We start from the raw sequence: 12,124 nt of genomic DNA on the forward strand, positions 1-12,124 counted from the left end.
AAGGAAAACAGCACTACACCGAACAGTGGGAGAAATCCCTCAAATCTTCATGATATACAAAGCCTGAAGGAATGCACATTGTAGAAGGATTTAGTTTGCTGGCAAGAAATCAAACATATAAACCAAAAATTATTCATAAGGATCAAGACAACCTTCAAAGAAGCCAGAAATCTAGGGGGAAGCAAAGTATTTCCAAGTAGTTCCACTCTCCTTGCACAAGCCAGGGAAGCTCAGAGAGGGGTCATAAATAATGGATTTTATTTTCATTCTTTGCATATATGGTTGCTGGTGCAGTGCCCAGTGTCATCCGGAGATGGAAGCTGATAGTAAGCCATTTTTGGATACTCAAAGATACCTTAAAAGGGACCTTTTCTTGGAACAGGAATGCTCAGTTTCTGGAATTCAGACTCCTAGTAAATTACTAATTGCTTTACACAGTCTTCAAGTATAAGAACACTTTTAAGAAAAAACATTTCTGGTAATAAAAGCCTCTGTAAGCTAAAAAAGTCAGGCATTTCAAGATGCAGTGGTTAAAGGCAGCCTATTCAATTTAAGGTACTGATATGAGGAAAGCTAGTGCCTAGAAAACATAGGGTTGAAGTACTTTTAGCTTAACTGAGGTCTAAGGTAGAGAACAATGTCTGTGTTGTAAGTCTGTGATAAGATAACAGAGTTTAGTAACACTACTAGCGTAAGTGCATTATTTCTTCCCGTTCTTCTACTTATCAGTTGGCTTGGATACAGTGCATCCTGAACATCTGCTAGCTTTGGATACTCTTTGTCTACACATCCCATTTGGCTTGCAATAAATTTTATACGAAGGTCATAAGGTTCTAAAACTATGTCAGTTATCACTAGTTTAGTCCTAGATAATTATTGTGAAACAATTACAGGAGCTGCTCTTCAGAAAGTTACAGATACCTTCAGAAATCCCTGATATGGCTGGTTTCAGCTAGTTTTGTGGTTACTGAGGCACCCAACTGTGCCAAAGGTGAAAAGCACATTGTGAGGAAGACCGCTTACTTCATCCTCAAGACCCCTGCCCACGACCACTGGAGGGCAAGTGCACAAGCACCAAGAGGAGGAGACTTACGATAATGAGTTCCTGGAACTAGCTGTAATATTCCTTGCCTTTTCACAGAAATCTAATGAATATGTATGTTTGTGTGTAATAAATGTCTGTTTGCTTTACCCCTCAGTGTGCTAGTTAGGAGGAGTGATCCCCCCTTGCATGCAGCGCCGTAATAAACATACCTGCTTTATAACTCTCGAGTTGTAGAGTCTGATTCCATGCATCAGTACCTCTTTAAACATCAAAGTAAACAACCAGTAACAGAACTCCCCTTGAGCAGAGAGTCACCATTCATTTGAAGACATTTGAAGTCTTCAAAGCAAGACCAGAAAATCCTTCTCAAATATATGATCTAGCTTAAGCCATAGTTAATGGTTAAATGTAAACCAGTGTTAATGAAAGCAGCCCTTCCCAAACACTCGTATTGTGAGCAGTTCTGGTCACACCAAAATTCAATCATGATTAACTGAATCAAGAATAGGCACACTAAAATGTTGGTAAGAATAAGAGCTCTACCACAAGAGACTATTGGTTGTTTAAGCTGGTAAACCACAGCCTTGTAAGGGACAGGATCACTGCCTGCAAATACAAGAGGAATGGAGCAGCAAGAAAAGAGCCATTTAAACCATAGAATTATCTTGGTGGAGAAATGAGATATACCAACCATGAATGCTTCTAGAAAAATCTTAGTATGGAGCACTCGTGATCTGGAGCAGCCTTCCAGTGCAAGAGAAGAAGAAAGCAGATAAAGAGAGAATCTAAGAGTGCACAGAAAGGGCTCGGCCCCTAGGCAGGGTGCCTGCCCCTCAGCAGCAGGCAGTCTTCCCTAGGACTGAGACTTGGAAAGTCAGGTTGTCCCTTCCAGCTCTGAGCTCATACACAGAGTTCAATAACTTGGTAACCAGTTAGTACTGGAAAACTAGGATTTATATGTGTTTTATTTTTTTGTTGCTGATTTCTAAACAGAAATGTTTTTTTTTCTTTATAAATGGAACATCTATTTTTCATCAGTTCTCTGACATCTCAGAAGAACATGCAATAAGAGGAACACATGGTAAGAAGAGCTAATTTAGGATCCAACCTTGAGTAGCCTGTGCAGTCAGACAGGATGGCACAAGAAGCTCTTCACTCTACCACCAAGAGAGGTGGACTTCACAGTTCATAGAATCCAAGAATGGTTTGGGTTGGAAGGGACCTGAAAGATCATCCAGTTCCAACTCCCCTGCCATGGGCAGGGATACCTTCCACTGGACCATGCTGCTCAAAGCCCCTGTCCAACCTCGCCTTGAACACTGCCAGGGAAGGGGCAGCCACAACTTCTTGTGGCAACCTGTTGCAGTGCCTCACTACCCCCATAGTAAAGAACTTCTTCGTAATATTGTTAATTTAAATCTCTCCTTTTTCAGTTTAAAGCTGTTCTGCCTTGTCCTAACAATATATGCCCTCCTAAAAGGTGTCTCTCCAGATTTCTTCTAGACTCCCTTTAGGTATTGGAAGGCTGATCTAAGGTCTCCCTGAGTCTGCTCCAGGCGGAACAAGCCCAACTCTCTTAGTCTATCTTCACAGGAAAGGTGCTCCAGCCCTCTGATCATCTTCATGGCCTCCTCTTGACTGTAAAGATCTTTCAGCTCTTAAAAACAGAGGGACAGGAAACCAGTAGGTGCCAAAGAACCAACATTAAGGTCTAAGAGATTCAGATAAATAACAAAGCAGTTGTGCTCTGCAGTGGCCAGTCTCAAAGCATGTATTCCTTCTTTCTAGAGACTAGATCCACAGGCCCTGGATTCAGCAACCCTTTCTGCAGCACACTGAAGTCAGTAATCATATGACAGTTAAAGCCAAAGTCACATCAGCCTAGTAAGGAAGCTGTTGGAGTTGCTCTTGCTCTCTCTACTTCAGAAGCAGCCTACAATAAAATTATCAAAACACACATACTAGGACTCAAGAGAGCTTGGTTACCCTTCTGACAGCTCACCTCCTATCCTTAGTCTCATCTCTTTAGGTCAGGTTCCATCTCTTAACACACGTACATGGGGATCTCAAGGAGAACATTTTTCATTAGTAGCTTAGCAACATCTGAATGACCTTCCAAGCTTATAGCAGAATCTTTCTCTTCGTCTTGCAATACAAGGCATTTGCTGGGAGTCGGAAAACACAAGAACAAAATATCACTAAGCTACACCATTCCTTGGAAGTAAGACTAACCCTAATAGAAGTAACTAGGAAAAAAGTATTCAGGAAGCAAAAGTCATAAGCTTTCCATTACCACTTCATTGTCGTAGATGCCCTCACTCTCCCCTTCTGTACACAAAGCTTTCCCTCTTTGGAAAGCATAAAGAGACCCTTGTGTGCTCAGAACTGTAATGTGAAAACAAAATTGTGTGTTGATGATCTTGAAACTATTTAATGAAGCAGTTTCAATTCCACCCTTCCTTCCTTCCAACTCCACCCTCTCCTCCAAGAGGAGAGGTTGTTTAGGTTAATATGGAGGGAAAAAAAAAGCAAGCTAAAAATAGCCTCCTTTTTGCCTTATAAAAGTTAAAGCTATGAATAAATAGCCTGAAACAGGAATGCAATTAATCTGCTCACTAAATTCCTACATTGCTTTCTTGTTCAGTTCTTCAAAATATTTTCATAAGGATCAAACATGCAGACTTGCTTCTGCAGAGCCAGTGGTATCCCAGAACTGCCTGCTTCCTTGCAGTAAGGTAACTGGCTTTGGCATAAGGAGGAACAGGTTATGAGACTGTTAAACAAAGATAGAGTACAAGATTGTTAAATAGTGGCATATTTGAGCAATGTACTTGCATCCTAGGAACAAGTATGAAAAAAAGAATTAAGAAAAATGCATCAAGAGAACACAAACACATTTCTATTGTTTTCCTTTACTGTGGAACAGATTATCTCCTAAGATCTACCGTCTCACTAAAAAGCACTCACGCTGTTATCCCTGTTTCAGACCCAAGTCACATCTGTGCCTGACAGCAATAGCTGTCAACACTGAAAGAGCACGGTGATCAGCCATCCTTTTCACCCTGAGCTGGGAGCCAAAGCAAGGTTGGCTCATATATTTGCAGTGCAGAGCCAAACTTCTTTAATCTACTCTGTTCCCCACACTACACCAACATAGCAAACAAGCACATCAAACCCCAGGGAGTGTCCTTGCAATCTGAATATTTGAACCCTAACTTGATTTTACCCTATTTCTTTTCCACTGCACCACCAGTGAGATTCAGGTAATGCCATAAGAGTCACATGTACTACCCTATCAATGCAGACAGAAGCCTCTTGGCAGAGTTGCGTTTCATTCCCATATTCCCAGTTTCCCATAGCATGAAGCATCACAGCATGCTGCTGTGGGGTGCTATAGACACTGCTATGATACCTGATATGAGTTACATTTTAAAACAGAAAACCACCTCCCTCCTCTTACAGAAGATGAGCCCTCTGGAAAGAGAAAGGAGATGCCTCACTTTCATCTCAGAGTTCAGAGGGAATGTTTTATATCTGTCAATCCTATCAAGATCCTAACTCATTGACACAACTGGGACAGCAATTATTTTGAGGTAGGCTGTGCAGACATGAAATAGCCAGGGTCAGAAAAGGACATCACCTGGTGACATCTGGAAAACAAGGTGATCCTGAAGTAAATGCTGAAAGCCAACACACCACAGGCAGGCCAACCGAGTTAAGCAGATTTGACTACACAAGGCAAGGCCACATGAAGAACAAAGCAGTACCTGCTACTGGAACCCGAGGTAAGGAACATGCAACCAAGTTGTTTGCAACCTCTGGTGTCCCAGGCCCAGGCAAGCACTTTCACTCAGAAATGAGACACTTGGTGACCACTGGGACAGGGGATGCTAGGATCTCATGCTCACACCTCTGTATCCCTGGCAAGGCTGCATTTCCCACCTATACACAGTGCTCATCATCTCATTTTGACTGCTAGAAAGACTTCAGGGATACTATTTGGGCTGTAGAGAAATATTAAAGAAAGACATCCTGGTTAATACTTACATTACTTCTTCAACCATTTTACTGGAGAATTCACTGGCTCCATGTTTACCCTCCATTCCTTTCCAAGGTGGAAAGTGTCCTTTAACAGAAAGGACACTGGCACAAAGACTAAGTTATGCTACTGAATTTTCAGAGGGAATCCAAGAAGGAATCTCAGAGGGAATCTGCAAGCAGACCAGGGAGCTGCAACTGGACTTGCAGAGTTCTAAATTAGTTGCCAGACCTTTCAACAGGCATACCAGCCAACATTCACTTATGCAGCTGACTGAAAAGTCTGGGGGCTAAACAAAAGAAAAAGCAAGTCAGAGATAAAAGTCAAGGACAGTGTGGGTCAAGGTTAGAAGCAACTGCACCAGCAGGACTGACAGTGCAGCATCTACTATGCATCCAGCATCATATCAGGGCTGCTCCACAGCAAGCTTTGCTCAAGCAGGTACAGCTGCAGACTCCTGCCTTCTCAAGGGTGCAGGAGCCAAATGTTACAGCACAGGAAAAGCCTTTGACATAATTTTTCTGTAACCTCACCGTTTGCTGCCAGCTAATTTTAACAGATGCAAGTAGAGGTGGCTTCTGTGGGTTGAACAGGGATTCAACTTTCTCAGGGGACTGAAAAGAATCACAAGGGAATAGACACTGACTCAAGAGAAAGCAGTGGAAGTGTGTGGAAGCAACCCTGCATTTGATCTGAAAGGCAAAATCTTCAAAAAGCAGCCTAGGCTGTTTCTTTGCAGAAAACACAATGTCTAGAGCTCCTTTACAGCACTTAATGTATCTGAGATTGTGCGCACAGTCACTGATCGCAGTGACACCCCTTACAGTGACTCTCTTAAGACAACCACAATCATTTGAGATGATTTGTCAGGAATGCTAATTGATATAAATCAGCATGTCTTTGTCACAGCTAGTAGATTCAGCTAAGTATCTGCCCATGCACCAAGAAGGGTCTCCTTTGAGCAGTGTTCTCTGTCAGCTGACACAAGACCCATCTCACTTAAACCCTTTATCCTTCCTGCACTTCCCCCAACCAAAATTCATGGTCCACAGTAAGATCCATACATCAGAAAAAGTGTATGTAGACAGGATCAAGAATCTAAGTGATGAACAGGTGAAAGGAGAGGGAGGGGCATTCACAGGCAACCTCTGTTACAAAATCATGGTCTTTAGCAGCAAAGCTCACTTGCAGGCTTACTCTCTCTCAGAGGAGAGTACAGAGACTGAGCTCCCCACAGCTTTTTAGCTTTTTTTGCAATTATAAGAGTCACTTCTGCACAATACCAAATCAGAAGGAAAGAAGGGACAAGCTAACCACTTCATACGCTGTGGAGTTCCCCATTACACCAGCACCAAGTGCTTTGTACCTGGGCCACAGAGAATGGAGTGGAATTCTAAGAGTCAAGAAATTTTGATCACAGTCATCAGGAAGAACAGTTGTAATGCACGGTAAAACCATGGCCTTGATCTATATTCCTAATACATAAAACATGTCTCAGGCCATGTCTGTCGCACTGGAAGTAGTCTTCCAGCTAAGCAGTTGTTTTTTCCTTCAACTTAGCCTCACTTTTAACTACTTTTGATTAAAATTATTACTTTCATTCAATATTCAGTTTCTGACAAGTATTATTCTCCATGTATGCTGCAACCTGACTTTACCCTTCCAGGTAAAACATACCAGCACACTAGAAACAACCTCTCCTATTTTACAAGCCATATACAATTTGTGCATCTGCAATATTGACAAGGGCTAGAAATACACGTTGTGTCCAATTCTCTTTCTATAACCTTTCGACAGTGATTTTGGGATCTTTTCCTTTTAAAGCATTGCTTCCTCCTGCTGTTGTTACTAGTTCTTAGCAGAATCATTTACCTTAACACAATTACTTCCCTTATGCCCAGACCCATAACCCAAAACCTATACAACGTCAACATTTGATGCCATTTAATTGTACAAGTGTCCTATGCTCTCTTAAGCACTTACCAATATTTTTGTTTATTGAGTCTTCAAGTTTTCCTCCAAGCAAACACTTGCACATGCATAGCTTTGTTCCTGCCCTTCTAGACTTACAGAGGGATTTCTCACAGGAGATACATGACTGATATACTCAGCTCTCCCAACCAAGACAAGACAGGTAAATAACTGTCTGAAAACCAGAGACAGCTTTGCAAGAAATTCTTATGCCATCATTTTGAAGGGTGAGAAATATTAAAATCACTTGAGTGTATTTTACTGAGTTATTGCCAGAAGAGAATTATTGACAGAAGAATCACAGGCAAGTTATGTGGACATTCACAGACAGCTGGTAGGGGTAGGGAAGCATTTTCTTCACTGTATTTCTTTCAAGTAGAAAACAAAAGAGTTTGTGGGAATGAAGATTTTCCAGAGTTTCTGTTTGGTATCCAAATAGCTCTGAATTAGCTAGCTCTGGCACACTGCTGAGAGAATTCCCACCATTCATTTTAACAGGATACCCAGGAACAGACTTGTGAACACTCCAGCACCAAGACTCCCTCCCCTTTCACATGCACAGCCTGTGACTAGATGCCACACATGTATGATGTGTTTGCTTCCTTGCTTCTGCAGGGAAGCCTGATCTTCTGTACCCAAGCAATAATTTTCTTTCCTCCTTTTATTTATATAATTTTTCTTTCTGAAGCTGTTCTCACAAATTCTCATCTTGGTCATTGGATGAATATCCAGAATACACAATCAAAGCACTCAGTCTTCAGTCATCATTCCTCAACAAGGTGTACAGGTGTCCAAGAAAGAGGAGCTTGCAATGTTGAACTTCCTGTATGAGCTTTTGGGGTGGGTGGGGAAAGGTATGTATGCATTTAGCTTGGGACTGGAAAATCAGATCTTTCTGCAGTAGTACATGAACTGACAAAGCATAAATAGAAAAAAAGATTCTTATCACAGACAACAGCTAACAAATCCTCACTGGCAAAAACAGAGTGCATGTAGGAGAAACTCACTCTGACTGGTGGTTTTGCAGTTGACACACAAGATGCAGTTGGAAGTAGCTTTTGATCCTCCACAGCAGTAACAGCCAGCTTCAGCAATACCACTGCAAGACAGAAACCAACAGATTCATGAGTAAAACAGGCAGATAGTGATCAGAAGTCACTTCAGGTTCAGATTTTTCAATGCAAGATTACAGCTCCCTACTTCACAATGCTCTCCTCTCTGTACTACCGCACACACTTTTCAACCTCAATGAAATTTATTACTAAAATGAAACTCAGGTCAACAAATGAAGATTGGAAAAATAACATTTAAAAGAGGTGACTTCTTATTGAATCCACACACAAACTAATGAAGTGAGAATGAACATGAAATGGAAAGAGACTAAGGCATGCTCAGCATGCAGAGGAAAGCCCAGGTAAAGACTGCCTACAGAACAGTACCCTGTAATTTATGCTCCACCAGCATCCCAAGGAACAAGCACTGCTGCTCCCAGGGAACAATACACAGAAAGCATTCAGAAGAGAGAACAAGATTGTTTCCTGTACAGGGAGAAGGTCTTGGAAAAGGAGAGTAAAATTAATAAATACTTCTAATCATTCAAGTTTCTACGACTGACAAATGCCAAAGCAGCAAGCTCCGCTGGTGGGAGCAGTTTACCCAACAAATACATGCAAATGAAAAGCACCTTCTGCTGGGAATGGTAAAATTGCATGAAGTGATGCTGCATAGGGAAAAGTAAGGTTATAACCATACTCAAATGCATAATCAACTAACAGTTTAGTTCTACCTACAGAAGCAACAGTAAAGTCTGCACTGTAGACAAGCCCTTTTGAAAAAAACAGTCCTTTTTCCATGTGCAAACCACTGTGCATGGTTTGTCAAAGAGTACCTCGTAGCTTTTGCTTAGGTGCTTAATGACACTAATTTCCAGTTGCTCTAGAAATCTAGCACAACAGAAAGCAGGCTACATCCCTGTTACGCGCAGGAGTGTTGCTGTCCGAGATTGTACTGTCACACAAATCAAGCAGGCCCCAAAGGAGAATTGGCAACGCATTCCCTAAACATAGCTTTATTTTGTTTTTTCTAAAACAAAGAAATAAGGAGGTAGATATCAAGTGTTTGTTGAGAAGAGAGCTGCCTGATGATTTTTAGATTTCTTTTTTTCCTCCTAACTTGACAAATACCAGAAGCAACATCACCTTTTAAGGCAAAAGGCAGCTGAAAGTGAAATCCTTCCTTTAAGCCAGAGTGACTCATAACAGCAAAGATTCTTCCTAGGAAAACAAATTCAATCACAAAGCAAGACCAAGCTAGAAGCCTTAGTAATAACAATGCAAATGAATCCTTCTTTTCCCTTGACTTTTGTGGATTGGTGTTGGCTGGTTCAGCAGGTGTTCTTGGCTATTGCAAAAAAGAAAACAAGCTAGACAGACTACTGGACTGACCCAGTCTTACCATTCATTTGCATCCCTAGAGAGTACAGTACCATAAACACAAGCACAGATGCACAGGAATGCAATTCATCTCTTAATTATGCAGGAATGCAGGAGGAAGCATGTATCTGAAGTCGTATCTACACTGCAGTCAAACATGCTTTCAGCACAGTCGACAACCAGCGCAAGAGACAAAGCAGAGTAGATGCAGAAGCAAACACACAACACTGCCCCCAGTGAGCCTGCGCAGAGGTGTATAACCCAATGCCACCATATCTTCATCAGGCCTGTTAAACAACATCAACGATACTTAAGTCATATATGGCTATTCAGACTGCAATCCTGCCCCCTGAAACAAAGGTTGTCACTGCCATCGGAAGTGGCAACATTACACTGGTGAGAGGATGTGATCTCAGTAGGCTGCATCTAAGTCTACTCTTCAAGTCTAGAAGACATCAAAAATCCTCCTCTTTGAGTACTGTGGCCATTGCACAGATTTCCCTTGACTTGTCTAACATGGGAGCCCAGGAAAGTACATTTTAAGCAAAGAAGGCACCGGCACCACCAGCAGAGACCAAAGCTCCATCTCCCTCTCCACAAATGAACTGCAAATGAACTATAACCCCAGGCAAAACATTTTGTCTATTTGTGCCCCGCTTTTGTTGTCAGGTTGACTTTTTTTTTTTTCTCTTGTTTTGACCAGGGACCATCTTTTACAAGATGTTGATGTTTATTTTTCATGTGTTGCTGAGCACAACAGGGCCTCTAAACATTAACTTGAATAACAACAGGACCATCAGCTGCAGTGTGACTCCCATTAGTGCTACAAGGCTCCCCTCAAACCCAGCTACAGAAGACATCATGCTCCAGAGACCAGAAGCATCTTTCTGTCCTGGCTTGTGTCAAATACTTACTGGCTCTCTGGCACGCAATGACCTGGAGTCCATCTCAAGAGAAGTCTCTGACACATTCCAACTGTTTAGATATTTTTTCAGGCTAACTTCAAAGGTTCTTAAGGGGGCAAACTACAACTTAGCAAGAGAGGGTGAACTGGAATCATAGAATCAACTAGATTCGAAAAGACCTTTAAGATCAAGTCCAACCTTTACCCCAGAACTGCCAAGACCACCACTAAGCCATATCACCAAGGGCCTCATCTACACATTTTTCAAATAGTGTGGTGATGCCACCACTTCCCTGGGCAGCCTACTGCAACACCTGATCACCCTCGCAGTGAAGAAATTCTTCCTAATATTCAATCTAAACCTCCCCATGCACAGCTTGAGGCCATTTTCTCTTGTCCTATCACTGGTTACTTGGGAAAAGAGACCAGCCACCTCCCCTCTCCATCCTCCTTCATCTGTAGCTTCATCCTGGGTAGGTGGTCTGTAACAGACTCCTAACTGCTTGGTTGGCTTTCCCCCTGTTCTTCACCCACAGACATTCAGCCCTCTCACTCACAACATTGAGTTCAAGGCAGTCAATGCACTCCCTGACACACAACATAACCTCAATACCTCTTTTTCCTTGCCTATCCCTTCTGAAGAACCTGTAGCCATCCATTGCAGCATTCCAATCATGCCAATTGTTCCACCATGTTTCTGTGATGGTGACTATGTCATGATTTTCCTGCTGCACAATGGCTTCAAGCAACTCCTGTTTGTTGGCCATATCGTGAGCATTGGCATAGATGCATTTAACTTGCCCTGTGGATCTGGCCTTTAACAGTGGTGTGCTATCCCCTGGCTCATTTCTAGTAGGCCTGATTTTATCCCCTTCCCTTTTGGAATCTAGTTTTAAAGCCCTGTCTATGAGCTCTGCTAGCTCCTGGGCTAGAATTCTTTTCCCTCTTTGGAACAAGCATACCCTGTGGGTCACCAGCAGGCCTGGTGCCATGAAGACTGACCCATGGTTCTGATGCTGACACCAGTCCCAAAGCCAGAAATTAATCTGCAAGATTTTTCTGACACTATCATTGCCATTGCTTGTGACTGGCAGGAGGGACGACAAATCTACTTGGGCTCCCGAACCCTGGACCAGTCATCCCAAAGCCCTTAAATCCTTCTTGAGTCTCCTCAGGCTTCCTGCTGAAGAGATTTCCTCATTGCCCACCTGGAGGACTAAAAAAAAGATAGCACTCGCAGGACTGTACCAGAGAAGTGAGTTTTCTAGTAACATCCCTCACCCTGGCCCCAGGGAGGCAGCAGACTCCCCTGTGAGCCAGGTCGAGTGGATACATGGGGGCCCTTTGCTCCCCTCAGGATGGAGTCACTAATCACAGCCACTCTTCTTTCTTCCTAGTAGAGTTGCTCGCAATGCAAGGCAACTCTCTGACTCTTCCATGGCGACTCTTCCAACCTGGATGATACTTGTCCACTTCATCATTTTCCTCATTTTCCTGATCCTCGAACACCAGGGCCTCCGATCTCGGAGCGGCCTCTGCCGCTCGCGCTCCCTGGGTGGTGTTTGAACGCCCCCTATGGGTCACTGCGGCCCTGGGCAAGGCCCGGTGTGACCCGGGGCTGCTTCGCGGTGCCGGTCCTTCCGGAGCGGGGCACCTGGACGCTGCCACTTCCCCACGCTCCGGTGCTGGAGGAGTCCTCTGCTGAGCTCCTCAGCTCGGCAAATGACCGATTG

The 12,124-nt window shown here is 43.1% G+C and overlaps 1 protein-coding gene across 3 annotated transcripts in view; it reads right to left on the reverse strand.

Annotated features, from left to right (window-relative positions):
* Positions 1-12,124, reverse strand: part of TSPAN4 (tetraspanin 4) — a 488,804-nt gene that overhangs the window by 404,821 nt on the left and 71,859 nt on the right. For 2 of the 3 annotated variants that reach the window (XM_061463177.1, XM_061463179.1), the window contains exon 2: positions 8,063-8,154. The gene's annotated coding sequence lies outside the window, so the exon portion shown is untranslated. Of the gene's footprint in view, positions 1-8,062; positions 8,155-9,253; positions 9,312-12,124 lie in introns of those variants that run through there. The other variant, XM_061463178.1, reaches the window with a different exon arrangement.

This window comes from Pezoporus flaviventris, unplaced genomic scaffold (assembly GCF_033815535.1).
Source record: "Pezoporus flaviventris isolate CSIRO_AGI_PZ_B2104156 unplaced genomic scaffold, CSIRO_AGI_Pfla_v1 ptg000036l, whole genome shotgun sequence".
Classification (NCBI taxonomy): domain Eukaryota; kingdom Metazoa; phylum Chordata; class Aves; order Psittaciformes; family Psittacidae; genus Pezoporus; species Pezoporus flaviventris.